Below are 15,462 nucleotides of genomic sequence, written 5' to 3'. Positions count from 1 at the left end.
CCCTGCGGAGCATTCTCCCTCTTCCCTATTCCTAGATGAGATCGCGTCCAAGATCGAGGCTTGTGCGTTACCTCTGTTGGTGGTGGTGGGTGGGGGAACTTTAACCCTCTTCGCTCTCCTGCTGATAAAAGATCTAGAAACTTCTCTTGGCCTCTGGCGGATGCCTTCAACGCCTTCATTCGTGAATGCGTGCTGCGTGAACTCCCTAGGGTGGGAGCCCGCTTCACCTGGACTAACCGCCAGGCTACCCTATTAGGTCAGTGTTGGACCGGGCCTTTGTCTTCCCTAATTGGGCTCCTTGTTCCCCCACGCCTCTCTCAAAGTCAAATCCATCGTCGGTTCGGATCATGCGCCTCTCATCCTAGATGCAGACTTGATCTATCCTGCTATTTCCTCATGCTTTCAGTTCGATGCGTCGTGACTTCTGGTAGAGGGCTTCCCCTAGATGCTAGCTGACAAGATATCTGGGCTACTCACTTCTTTCCAACGTTCCTTTGGGCCCATGGATGACTCGCACAAGTGCTCCTATGCTCTCCGTCAGTCCTTGCATGGTTGGTCGTGCAATAGGATGGCAGAGGACCCTGCAATAAGGGTTCATTGGAGACCCAGAGGACGAGGTTAGACTCAAAGTCTGATGGGTTGGGTTTATCTCCGGGGCAGTGGATTGTTTGTTACGGACTTGAAGAGGCCTTGATGTTATGGCACCAGCAGTCGGAGCTGTATTGGCGCCAAAGGGGGACCCTGAATTGGACATTGAAGGGGGACGCCCCTACAACCTATTTCTTTGCGGTAGCAAATGGTAGGTGGAGGAGGTGTGTTATCGACAGCTTGCTTATTAACGAGGTGAGGGTTGCTGATGAGACACATATTTCGACGCATGTGGTCGAGTTCTTCTCATCTTTATATCCGGCTAAGCCGGAGTCTGGTCTGACCATCTTGCACTCTCACTGGGACGCCACGTCTAAGATTTCTCCGGTTGAGAACGAGGCTTTAAGCCTACCCCTCTCAGACGCGGAGATCTGGGAGGTCATTAATTCTGCCAATCCGAACGTTGCGTCGGGCCCTGATGGTTTCTCCATCCCTTTCTTCAAAAAATTCTGGTCGCAGTTAAAGGCCCTCGTCTGTACCATCATCCAAGGATTCTGCCTTGGGATGGTTGATATCTCTCGTCTTAACTATGCTGTTATTTCCCTCATCCCCAAGGTCAAGGGCACGGAGCTCATGTCCCAATTCACGCCGATTGCCCTGATCAATAATAGGGCCAAATTTCCGGCAAAAGGGTTCGCCACTCGCTTTTGTCCGGTGGCGCACCGCACGCTTAGCCTCTTTGAGTCTGCTTTCGTTAAAGGGAGGTTCATTCTTGATGGGATTCTCTGCCTCCACGAGATAGTCCATGACCTTAAGGTCCGTCATTCCAAAGCGGTGATCCTAAAGCTGGACTTAAAAAAACCTTATGACTCGGCCAGCTGGCCTTTTCTTAGGCAGGTGTTGCTGGCCAAAGGTTTAGACATGGCTTATGTTCATCGGATTATGCAGCTGGTATCCGGTGCCCATACGACGATTTTGATTAATGGTAAGGTGAGCAAGTTCTCTGCCAACGGTAGGGACCTAAGGCAAGGGGATCCAGTGTCTCCTCTCCTCTTTAATTTTGTAGCGGATGCTTTATCATGTATTCTATCGAGGGCTGCTGCTTCTGGTCACATCTCTCCCATCACACCTCATCTCATTCCCCATGGGGTCACTCACCTCCAGTATGCGGATGACACCATTATCATGCTAGAGTTCAATGACTCCTCCCTCGCCCATCTCAAGTTCATCCTGCTCTGCTTTGAAGCCTTGTCATGGCTCAAAATTAACTTCGCTAAGAGCAAGGTCATTACCACTAGTGTTGACAATTTGGAGGCCTTGCGAGTGGCGCATCTCCTAAACTGCAGCATGGGTTCTTTCCCTTTTAAATATCTAGGCCTCCTGATTGCTCCGGATATCTTATGTGCCAAGGAGTTTGCTCCCATCATTACCAAGGTTGGTAATCGGGTGCTACCTTGGAGGGGTACGTACAACTCAAGTGCCGGGAAAGTAGCCCTGACTAACTCTTGCCTATCTTCCCTGCCAATGTTCACGATGGGCTTCTACCTTCTCTCCACGGGCACACACGATGGTTTCGACAAGCATAGATGTGCTTTCTATTGGATCTCGGTTGGTAATAAACGCAAATATTGGATGGCCAAATGGAACATCATCTGTAGGCCTAAGAACATGGGACGGTTGGGTATCATCAATAGTGCGGTGATGAACAAATGTCTCATCATAAAGTGGTGGTGGAAAATTATGACCTCAGATGACAACTCTTTGTGGTTCGCAATTCAAAAGGAAAAATACTTCCCTTCCTCCAATCCAATGTTCGCATCTCCTAGGGGGGATCTCAATTCTGGAAGGACTTGGTTAAGCTTCGTCCTCTTTTCAAGGACTTTTTCAAATTTCGGGTAGGCAACTCGGCCTCTATTCATTTCTGGCTTGACTGGTGGTGTGGGGACTCTACCCTCTCGGTGGCTTTCCCCATGCTCTTCTCCTTCTACCCTAAGCCTAAGATCTCCATCACGGAGCTCGAGAGTCAGAATTGGGACTTGGCCTTCCGACGTTCGTTGTCGCCTGAAGAATTGGTTCAATGGCACCATCTTGCTGCCTTTTTCCCCACGCTCTCGGAGGCTGAGGACTCGGTGGACTGGCCCCACTCTGCTTTTGGCAGTTTCTCGGTTAAATCCTTGTACTCTAAGCTTATTGCGGGTCCACCAACGAATAAGTTCAATCAAATTTGGCGTTCTCGTATCCCCCCTAAGATTAAAATCTTCTTATGGCAAGCCTTCAAGGGACGGCTTCCGGCGGCAGATCTGATCCGAAAACGCAATGGCCCGGGTTCGGATCGTTACGCCCTGTGTGAGGAGTTGGAAGACACCAATCATATCTCTTTCCATTGTGTCTTGGCTAAAATGATTTGGTGTTTTTTCGATCGTGGCTTCATGTTTCTTGGGCCCCTATTTCCTTCTGTGACCGACGGACTTTAGCAACACCTTTGGTGGGGGCCACGAAACGTCTGTTTTGGATTGGGTTTGCGGCGATCTGTTGGGCATTATGGAACACGCGGAACAAGTTTACCATTGAACATATCTTTCCGTCCAAACCTGTTGATTGCTTATATAAAGCTTGCCTGTTCTTGTAGCAGTGGAGATTATTGACTAAAACTGAAGATCGCGTTGGCTTCGACCTGATGCTATCCAAGATTCGGGCCACGACTTCCTCCCTCTTGCTATAGGAGCCCGCTGCCTAGCCTCTTGGTGGCCGTGTACTTTGAGGCAGTGTCACCTTTCTATTGGTGCTGCTTATGGGCCGACCTGCGTGTCGTGGTTGGGGCCTGCGTGCCATGTACCCATTAAACTATCTACCCCCCTTTTGGCCTGGGTGCCTTTTAAACCTCTCTCTCTGTTATGTGCGTTGTTACTCTGCCTGGTGGCTTTATCTATAAAGCCGGGCTTATGCCTTTTATCAAAAAAAGCCGACCATGGGTGGTACTTTGGTGCTACATGCTCTATGGCATAGACTTCTCGGAGTGCTCCTTTCTGCTACTTCTTGGGTATGTGTTTCATGTAAATCATGTTTACAACTTTTACCTCGGGAGGGAACTGTTTTTGGCCTTCGTTGTTCAGGGCACGGGGCTCCTCGTCGTCTTTGCGTCGAGGGATCCGACCTTGTTCTTCGTCCGCTACTTTGCCGGCCTGCTTGAATACCCAACAATTACGGTTGGTGTGGGTGGCTGGCTTATCTTGGGTGTCATGGATTTTACAAGGACGTTCCATAATTTTTTTCCATTGGGTTGGCCCATCTTTATTCGCTTTAAATGATTTCTTCCATTGTCCTGGGTTGGAGCTGCGGAACCCAACATTGACTGTTGTGTCATCAGCGTCGCCTGTGCGGAGGCAGTGCTTGTTCTTGTTTTTCCTCAGCTTGCCATTCCCGTCTCGCACTTCGGAGGTTTCAGGATCTTCCGAATTGTGGCTGCGCTGAGCGAGCCAATTGTCTTCGTCCGCGCAAAAGCGGGTCATGAGTGAGGTGAGGGCGAACATTGTTCTTGGCCTGTCCCGTTCGAGGTGGCGAGCCAAGCACTCGTCGTGAATGTTCTGCTGGAAAGAGGCTATTGCCTCAGCATCTGGGTAATCCGCGATTTGGTTTTTCTGTCTTAAGGATCGGTTCCAGAATTCTCTGGCCAACTCGCTCGCCTTCTGGACGATGTTACTATGGTCGGAGGAATCTGAGGGCTGAACATAGGTCCCGTGGAAATTAGATAGGAAGGCTTCTTCGAGCTCTTCCCAGCTTCCGATTGAGTCTTCGGGCAGGTTGTTCAACCAATGTCGTGCTGGCCCTTTCAGCTTAAGGGGCAAGTATTTGATAGTGTGAAGATCATCTTCTCTCTCCATGTGGATGTGGAGAAGGAAGTCCTCTAACCACACCGCGGGGTCCGTAGTTCCGTCGTAAGATTCTATGTTGATGGGTTTGAATCACTCTCGGATTTGATGCTGCATTACTTCGTCAGTGAAACATAATGGGTGTGCGGTGCCTCATTTCCGGACTATCTTGTTCCAAAGATCAGCATTGGGCTGAGTATGAATCCCTATCTCTGGCATGGTATGGCACCCGACGTGGCTCTCCGTCCCATCTAGTGGGGGAGTACTTTTTGGACCCATAAATGGATCTATTGCGGCCTACCTTGTTGTACAGGTTGTACCGTAGGACATTTCTGCCATGATGGTTTGTTCCCTCTTTCACCTTCCCGAGGGGTGGCCTGAGGTGATGTTCGGCGTCCGGTGCCACCTTGTCGCAACCTCGAGGCGGGCGGTCGGGTTGGTCATAATCTGTGCGCTTGGGGGATGCAGTCCTTGGGGCTTCGTCATCGAAATGCAGGAGTAGTAGGCTACGTGGTTAACTTTTCTTCTGGTCCATCCATCTGAGCCCGTGCTCTTCCTCGGTGGCCAGTACCTTCGTCCATCTGCTATTTATGGTGTCTTGTTCGGCCTGGATTTGACGCTCCCTTGCCATTAAGCTTCGAGCGGAAGCTAAAAGTAGCTACCAAAATTCTTCCTGGCCTCCGAGGTCATCGGGTATCGTGAGGTCTTCGTGTTCTGGGTAGTCGTCGGGAGGAAGATAATCGTCGTCCGACCTATTGATGTTATCGGGGCCGTCCTGCTCCTCGGGTTGGTCCGCATCCTCGAGCGGATGTTCAGGTATATCGAGGTTCTCGTGGTCTTCTGGGGTTTTATTTTCCCCAGTGTCCTAGGCAGGGACTTTTCCTTTGTTCACCTTAGCACGCTTACGCCGCTTTCGGCGCTTTGATTTATCCTCCCCTGACTTGTCATCATTTGGCTGGTGGTGGGAATCGCCGTTGTTACCGGGCGTGTCCACCATGTAAACGTCATAAGTGGATGTTGTGGTCCATCATCCAATGTTCAAGGGAGTGGGTTCCTCACGCTCCTCGTTCATACCCTTGAGCTCTTCGGATCCGTAGTCTAACGCGTCGGTTAAATATTCAACAGTTGCTACTAAGTGGGTGGTGGGTGGGCCGTAAAAGTCCTCGTATTCCAAGCCATACTGAGAGTGGTCCGGCTGCTTGATATATGCAATGATTGGGTCAAGCCAAGTATCTCGTTTAATACCGAGGACTCGTCCTGATGCATGATCGGATGTTTTTCACAGTTAACCTTCGTGGATGCTGTGAGGGGGCCAAGTTCGGTCAAAACCTTTTGCAACGACCTCGTCGCCCAGGTTAAGTCCGATCTACGGGACGACTCTTCGAAAGAGAGGGATCCAAAGACTTGGTCGGATGCGGGGCCTAGAGTTATAGGTTCGGGACTTCAGATCTCTCCGACCGGGGCTTTGGGGCTATATTGCTCTATGGACGGGTCGGGGGTTCAAAACTCCCTAACCTTGCTCTCTGATCAGGGACGGAACTTCTGATCTAGCCAAGACGACCGGTTGAATCTGCGCGCATTGTTATGCTGCCGAACGAGAGGACTTGTTCGGGGATAAAGATGTCTCCATTGCTGATTCTGTCGCTGACGATTAAGCGATCCATCGAAACTTTCGACGACCCCATAGTGGAACTCTCAATGAAAGCACCAATGTCGTTGTTAAAACTGACATATCTCGGGTAGGAGGTCCCGAACTGTGGACCTTGGATCGATGTGCTGCAAGAACAGAGGGGACACAACAGTTTACCCAGGTTTAGGCCTTCCTATGGAGGTAATACCCCATGTCCTGCTTGATTGTATTGATGAAGGTGATTACAGAGTTGACCTACCTGGAGATCGGTTATGCTAAACCCTAGATGATTCAGCCTCCTCTAGACGGATAGGAGTCCCTGGTTTATATAGACACCAGGGTCCCTCGGGTTTACATGATATCGACTAGAATCGAGAATAGATGAGCCGGCGTAGTCCTCCTAAGCTTGGGGTACGCGACAATCTTTGGTATATTCTTTCCTGAGCAGAGGTCGTCATCAAGCCCAGTCTACTCCAGCTCGGCCCAACGGGCTCATCCAATATCGGCCCCCAGAATCCCGGACTCCCTCAGCGACCCCATATTTTAATTTTTGAATTGGTCCAAATCTGAACTAAACATATTTTATATTTGTTAAACAGGAAAAAATTGCACCGTGTGATGCTACACGTAATTCTAGTCGATTTACGTATATAGATCATCTAAAATGGAGTTACGCTCTAAAAGATATGACGAACACAAGATAATATGCCATGAATGCAAAATGAAAACCACAAGCATGTTAAATCATAGATGCTACAAGATATTATGGAACTACATGAGATTCTATGCAAGTTTCATAGGAACTCCATGAAGGCTCATGATGCAATTGATGTAGAGGTTGGCTAGCTGGCTCCCACCATAGGTGGTACTGACGGAAATGAAGTGGGCTACCTTGGTCAGGTTGTCGACAATGACCCAAATGGAATCATGTCCTTTGGTGGATCTTGGCAGCCGAGTGATGAAATCCATCCCGACTTTGTCCCACTTTCATTCACGCACTCGGAGGGGTTGTAGCAGTCTAGCGGTTGCTGATGTGCAACCTTGACCCTCTCGCATACGTCGCACTTGGCGACATAAGAGGCTATCTCTCTCTTCATGCCATGCCACCAGAATCTTGTGTTCAGGTCTTGGTACATCTTTGTTCCTCCAGGGTGAATGGAATATGGGGTGTCATGTGCTTCTTACAAAATCAAGTTCTTGAGCTCAGCTTTGTTGGGTACATAGATGATGTCCCAAAACCATACAACTCCTTGTTCATCCACAAAGAATTGTCGGGCCTTGCCATCCTTGATCTTCTTCCTGATACCTTTGATGCTCTCGTATCCCTTCTCTGGTTCCGTGATATCGTCCGTCAATGAAGGCTTCACTTCGAGGTTGGCTAGAAACCCTGGTGCGACTAGCTCCAACCCGAAGCTCTCAAGCTCCTCGTACAAGATGGGTAGCCTTTCCTTGATCATAGCATTCAAGGAACAAGCCTTTCTACTCAAGGAATTTTCTACCACATTGGCCTTTCCGGGGTGGTCTTGAATACTCAGGTCGTAATCTATGACCAACTCCAACCATCTTCGTTGCCTCATGTTCAATTCCTTCTGGGTGAAAATATACTTCAAACTCTTGTGGTCCGTATATATCCCACATCGCTTCCCTAGAAGGTAATGTTGCCATGTCTTCAAAGAATGAACCACTTCTGCCAACTCAAGATCGTGAGTGGTGTAGTTCTCTTCGTGTGGACGCAGCTGTCGGGACAGATATGCCACGACTCTGCCTTCTTGCATCAGCACACCACCAAGCACTGTCCTTGATGCATCGCAATATATTAGAAACTCCTTGTGAATATCAAGGGTGGCTAGAATTGGGGTTGTGGTCAACCTTTCTTGAGTTCTTGGGAACTTTCCTCGCACTTAGGTGTCCATTCTAACTTCTTGTCCTTCTTCAAGATTTGAGTCATAGGTCGGGCGATGCTTGAGAATCCTTCGACGAACTTGCAGTAGTACCCCATGAGTCGAAGGAAGCTTCTGACTTCCTTCACATTGATCGGTGATTTGCACTTCATCATCGCTTCAATCTTAGCAGGGTAAACCGACAATCCATCCTCCGTCATCACATGACCCAAAAATCCAACTTCATGTAGCCATAATTCACATTTGTTGAACTTGGCATAAAGTTGGTGCTCTCAAAGCTTTTCCAGGACCATCCTCAAGTGTTGCTCATGCTCTTATTCAGACTTGGAGAAGACGAGTATGTCGGTGATGAAGACAACAAAAAAGCTGTCCAAAAAATCGATGAATACCTTGTTCATGAGGTCCATGAAGTAGGCTGGGGCATTGGTTAACCCGAATGGCATGACTGTGTACTCATACATGCCATATCTTGTCATGAACGTCGTCTTTGGGATATCCTCTGGTCTGATCTTCAACTGGTAATATCCAGACATGAGATCGATCTTGGAGCACACCTTGGCACCATTCAGCTAATCGAACAGGTCTTCAATCTTGGGGAATGGATACTTGTTCTATATTGTGACATCATTGAGAGAACGGTAATCAACACACAGCCGGATGGTCCCGTCCTTCTTCGTCACAAATATAATAGGCGATCCCCAAGGAGAGGATCTGGGACGGTTGAATCCTTTCCTGAGCTTCTCAGCTAGTTGCTCCTTCATTTTAGCCAATTCTTCGGACCCCATTCTATAGGGCTTCTTATAGATTGGTCTTGCACCGGGCATTAGCTTAATAATGAACTCAATTTCGCGATTAGGTGGCATTCCTGGAAGTTAGTAAGGAAATACATCTGTGTACTCACATACCACTGGTACTTGATCCATCTCAACTCGCGAAAGGAAATTAATCTGAGGGCTCGGTTCGAGGTAGGGTTGGCAACATACTTGACATCGACTCCTTGCTATTGGTCATCGTAATATCCCTCTTGGCATAGTCCAACAAGCCTTAGTGCTTGGCTAACCAATCCATGCCAAGGATCCCGTCCAAGCCTTGCGACTTAAGGACGATGAGATCAGCTAATAAGTCTACCCCCTTGATGTTGAGCCCAAATCCTCTACACCCTAACTTGGTCCTCAATACTGCACCCAGGGTTTGTACCAACATGTGACCACTCAAGAGTGTAGGTTTCAAGCCACTCTCTACTGCAAACTTTTTGGTGACAAAAGAATGCGAAGCACCACAATCAAACATAACTGTTGCTGGGGTTAGGTTGACAAGGAATGTACCTAGTATGACATCCGGGTCCTCCTAGGTTTCCTCTGCGGAAACGTGATTCACACGACCCTTGCCATTGTTGGGAGGGTTACGGGGAGCTTGGTTCCTGGGCGGCGCTCCATGGCCATGTACCTAGTTTGGTTCATTGGGGCGCGTGCATCTCACTTCTTGTTGGGGTACTGCCTCAAGATGTGGCAAGGTTGACCACACCCGAAGCAAGTGACCTGCCCGAAGTTGTTGGTCTTGCCACCATTGTTGTTGTTGGGAGGGTTATATGCCGGCTTGGAGTTGGCATACGACTCAGGCTGGTAGCTGGAATGAGGTGCATGAGTCCTCGGGTGTTGAGGCTGATAGTTTGGCTTCGCCAGGGCTGATTGCCAGGGGCGAGTCTTCTGGTTCCTGGAACCACTGATGTTGATCAGCTTGCGCGTGCGTGTGTCTTCCATAGTTTTGCGCTTAACTTCAAGCATGAGGGCCTTGTTCACCAGCTCGAAGAAGGTTCAGCAGTCAAAGACAACAAGTTGATATTGTAGCGATTGCTGAAGCCCTTCCATGAAGCGTTCTATCTTGGATACCTCAGTGCTGACATCATCATGTGCGTACCTCGATAAGAGGTTGAACTTTTGCACGTACTCCTTGATTGAGCCACTTCCTTGCTTCAGCACTCAAAACTCCCACTTCTCGATGGCCATAATCTCAGAGGGGATATGGGCAGTATGGAATCCATGCTTGAAATCATCCCACGTGATAACACGCTCGCCTTGCATGACCTTGAATCCGTCCCACCAATTTGTGACGGTACCCTTGAGTTAGTGAGAGGCATAAAGAACTGTCTCATGGTCCTCATTGCAGTTGATTAGTGGAAGGAGGTTGTGACATCCCCGGATTAGGCTACAGTAACCCCAAAGTCCTCCCTGGTGGATAAGAGCAACCTCCGCAGTCCCTCTGTGATAGCCTGGCTTATTAGGGATGATAGACTACTCATATCAATAAGGAATTCCTTCTTTTCCGGAAGCCCATTCGAACAGAACTCTCAGGTTAAGCATGCTCACCTTGGAGTAGGTCTAGGATGGGTGATCGACCGGGAAGTTGATCCCGGGTGCGCATGAGTGAGGACAAAGTGCGCAGAAAAGACTAGTATTGATATGTGGCGCCAGTCTAGATCCCGCATGGAGTAACGACCGCCGGCGGGTGTGTCCGGGGCGTTACACCCTCTCTCCCTAGTAACCCTAGCACCCGCCGCCCAGAAACCACTCTCCTCACTTGCTCCTTCTCCTCCATGCATGACCGAGCGGCGCCAAGGCTGCGCCATGGTGGAGCCGCGGCCACCGTTGATCCGAAGCCCCCGGAGCCTATCTAGGTGGTCCATAGCGGGTAGCTTCGACTCCCTCACCGCTGGATCGGGGCAGGCACGCCTCGACTCTGTTGCCCGCAACATCTTCTTCCTCGGCGCCGACCGCCTGTAATCCCGACGATTCGCGGTTGCCACTGCCTTGTCGTTCCACCCCGGGTCTTCCCTGCATTGCAGGTTAGTGGCCGCTGCTCCCCTCTCTCTGCCAAGCATCCACCCATAGCCATAGTCGTCGCTGCTGCCAGAGCCAAAGATAGGTACCGCCGCGCTGCTCGCCGCCATTTCTATAGCCGTCGGCGTGCTCGGTTGAGCATAGGAGCGTGCTCAGCACATCCCTAGGTGGCCAACACGCGCACACACGTCCTTCCTTGTTCCCCGTAGCCCCACTACTGGTGATGCCCGACCGCCACCGCCCGCTTAGCTCGTCGCCGGCCTAGATCCCAGCCCCCTCTGGCCAAGCCAACCCCGGCATTCAACGCACGGCTCTGCCCACGCTCGATCTCACGTGGCCGCAGCTAATTTAGCTCCCGCTGTTGATTTTGCGGCGAAGCCGCAAGCCCTCCGCCGTGATTCGTGGTCGCTCGCACGGTTCCAGCACCGCCGGTGACATGGCTGGCCAGGTGGACCCACCGGGTCACTAGCCAGGAGGCCCCTCTGGCCCAATTGACCAGTTGACCATGTCAACTAGCTGACCAGGCAGCCCGAGTAAGTGCCATGTAGGCGAGCCCCCTCGGCCACTCACATGTGGGCCTAAGGCCATTAACTTTAAGTACGCAATTAGTTTTAATAAAATGATTAAATTTAAATTAATAGGTCACTAACAGATTGGACCCACCCAGCTAATTAACCACATTTAGAATTAATAAAACCCTTTTTAACCCTGAGTCTATGACAGGTGGGGCCCATTGGTCAGGTTTGACCAGTCAGCCCCACAGTTGACTCCTGACATGAGCATGATGTCATACTGACGTCACAAATGCATTTTTTGAATTATAATAGCTTTGTTAATTTCAGAATAATATTAAAATTTTGAAAATTAATATAAATTAATCCCACGAATCCGATTACGCTATCTATTCATCTCTCACATGCTCCTAGCATGATGAACATGGAACTTTTCTCCCCATTTCATCTATCTAGTAGTACCTAGACACCCGAGAAAAATGGTCAGATATTTTCCCGATCCGTCCATGACGACTAATACTGCGTTAGCTCATGCCTAGCGTTGCTTATTGCCATGTCATGTATCGTGATGCATTTGCCTACTTTATACTTATTATTTCTTCCCCGTCTTCTTTATTGTAGACATTGACGCTGACGCTACTGCCGGGTACGACTACCATCCTGATGACCAGCCTTTTTCCACAGAGCAACAAGGCAAGCAACCCCCCCCTTGATCATTCCTATATCGCCTATTCTTTCTCCCTCATGCTTGCATTAGATTTTTCTACTGTTGTAGATAGCTCATATTCTGATGCATAGCCTATTTTTGATGAACTGCTACTTTACTCTACCACACCTTAACTGTTTAGTATTGGTGGACCAGTATTCTCTATGGACCCCTTAGTCCCAATTTCCCCTGCTATTTCATCAAGTCTCGATCATCTGATCGACGAGCCAAGACCCGTCACATCACTCACACCCCCTTGTTGTACGATGCTGTAGAGTTAATATCAAGTACCGAGGGTGACACCTCATTACATACTCCTGATGTTAGTTCTATAGTGTAGTTAACCAGTGGTGGTTCTCGGAGGGTGATTCCTCCTTCACCAGCTCCGATAACGACTTTGTCTTACAATCCATCAAGCATGGTCCATCGAGGGTGATTCCTCCATGGCCACCTTGACAGTTACATCATTCGGAATCTATCGAGGGTGATACCTCGAGTCCCTCTGATGTTACAACCACACAGTTACTTGATTGTTCTACTGGGAACATTATGAGGTATGTTGCGGGTGGATTCCCATGTGAATGTGACGAGGTGTGGCCGGGCATTTTGGGCCCTTGCCACACATCCTCGAGACGGGGCGACGGGACCACATATCCTGGATTGCTGATCATCCCCGTAGTGTTAACTAAAATGCTAATGGGATTTGGGTATTTGATTTGAGTTGGTCGGGAGACCTTTTTGCACTAACCTTCACGTGGGAGAAGTGATGGGTACTCGACGTCGTGCTATCAGCCGCAGCTCGTTAGACTTCAGCAATGGAGCAACGAGCGTCCGGGTGGCCCGGATAAGCATCGTTCTTGTATAAGAGGTGCTAGGACTGACCTCAGTCGCCCTTGTATCGTGCAGGAGCACAAAGGGTGATGGCCCTTGACCCCTGCGTGCTTAGGATTTAGACCGATGGGCTGGCCTCACTGTTGATCCTAGGTAGGGCTGCGACGTGTTGATGTTCCGAGGCCGCGCATGACCCAGTAAAGTTTGTTCGGCCAGAGTTTATCAAGCGTGTTGGGTACCGTGATGCACCCCCGCAGGGATGAAAATTAACTATTCTAATATCCTTGTGCACGGTTACAGGACGACTTGGAGTTCTGCCCCGATATTATACAACTTCAACTGTTACTTCACTCGAATGTTTTCTCCGGATTGCTTCCTCACACGGAGTCGAGGAAGAATCTCTGGGCATGAACTTAATTAAAATTCCTGCAATAATATGACTAATTAATTATGTTATTTGCTCTACTCTCTTTTAATGCTGCAAGATGCTGAAGATGCTAGTCTTCTATAGGACTAGCCCTTCTCTCTCTATTCTCGCATTGTTGCAGTCAGTCCACATATAACCCCCTTCTTTGATACTGGTGCATACCTAGCATAGTTCAGATGTGAGTCTTGCGAGTACATCGGATGAGTACTCACCGTTGCTTTGCTCTCCCTTTCCCCTTGATACGATTGTTGCGACCAGATGATGGATCCCACGAGTTGGTGTATCCCACCAACGACGCCTACTACCCCGACAGTGCCTACTACTACGTGGATGCCATTGAGGACCAGGAGTAGTTTACGAGGTTCCCAGGCAGGAGGCCTTGCCACGTTCGATCGATGTATCTTTTGTGATAGCCTTCTCTAAGGCATCTCCTTGTTTTATGTCTTCACTCAGATATTTGTTGGTTGCGCTGACTTGTGTGTTTCTCGAGCTTCTGTGTTCTAGCTCTCGAGGCCCTTGGCTTGTAATATGAAGCTTGTATGTTTTTATTTGTGTCTAGAGTTGTGTTCTGATATCTTCCCGTGAGTCCTTGAGCTTGGTCGTATGCATTTGCGTGTATGATTAGCGTACGATCAAATCGAGGGCGTCACAAGTTGGTATTAGAGCAAACGGCCTGTAGGTAGCCCCCTTTCCAACTCTTTGGCTGAAGTTGAGTCTAGTACTTGAAAAACTTTACTAAAATTGTTGTGTGGCTTGCGGGCCCGCATGTCAATTGGGTGGTATTAGTATCTTTTACTCCTTTTCTATATTTTGGGTTTTGATGTCTCTTCTCTTTTGGGTTAAAGATTTTGCTAACTGTAACTCTAGGTTCTCATAAATACTCCCTCCCGGAGAGCCTCTGATTCCAGACGATGGCTTGATTCATTAGAAGACTCCGAAGATACTCTTCGATGTCGTCTCGAGAAATTGTGCTCATCGTATTTGCGATTCCCCTCCTCCGCCAACCCCTTTGGATGGCTACAAACAAATGAAGTTCATACTTTCCTTTCCAGTTCCTCTTGTTTTTACAAGGTACAACAAATTATCTTACCGGGGATTTGTTCGTCCTCTTTTGTCATGTGTTTATCAAAATCCAGCACACTGCTATTCGATCTGCCGAAAACCTCAGTAGCCTATTGCTCTTGACCTTTCTCACCTGCTTGCATTATGGTAAATTCTAGATGTCTAGCAAAACTCTTTAAAATCCTTTGTGGTCGTGGGAATGCACACAGTGTGGGAATGCACACAGTCATCAGTTGTTCATCAGATATTATTGATTCAACCTGTGTGGGAATGCACACAGTCATCAGTTGTTCCTCATAAATTGTCTGTCCGACTTAGACGTCTTTCCAAACAGGAGGTAGTTCTTGGAAAATCAACCTTGATTGATTGTCCATCTAGTTCTAATCAGCTTAGTCATCCTTGATCACAACATGTGATTCTGATACACCAACCTGCAAATCATGATTCCTTTGGTATTTAAGTATCGATATTTCTCAGGTATTCTATAAGCCGTTGCCTTCCATTTTCTCCTCCTTTGATTGGGTATTGTTACTCACATCTGATACATCCAAAATGCATCACTATTTTGTATCATAAATTGTCTCTATTCATTGATATATTCCACAATATGATGCTGTTCTTATAGTGTTTTGGCTTATTTTACACACTTTACAACTTTCCGGTGCCGAAATAGGAGACGCAGGATTCAGCGGAGAAAAGAGCATGAAGAGTTTCCATATCAGAGCATCTCCAAATAAGCTGAAATTTACGAGGAATAAGTTTCCGAAGAAATCACGAAGACATTTTGAAGAAGGGCCGTAGGGGGGCCACCAGGCACCCAGGAACCCTGGTGGCACGGGCCCCCCTAGGCCGCGCCAGATGGCCGCCTGGGTAGTGGGTCCCACCTTCGGTGCCCCCCTTTGGCCTATATGACCAACATGACCTAAAAACCCTGACGAGAGAAGAGTTTGCAGAGTTCCACCACCGCTCCGCGACGGAAACCTATAGAGAAGAAAAGACCTTTTCGGTGGGCAGACCCTGCCGGGGAAAACTCCTTCCGGAGGGGGAGATTGTCCTCATCCTCATCACCGTCATCACGGGCATCATCGAGATCATCATC

The sequence above is a fragment of the Hordeum vulgare genome, chromosome 7H (genome assembly GCF_904849725.1).
Source record: "Hordeum vulgare subsp. vulgare chromosome 7H, MorexV3_pseudomolecules_assembly, whole genome shotgun sequence".
Taxonomy (NCBI): Eukaryota; Viridiplantae; Streptophyta; class Magnoliopsida; order Poales; family Poaceae; genus Hordeum; species Hordeum vulgare.
Note: the sequence above shows the minus strand (reverse complement) of the source record.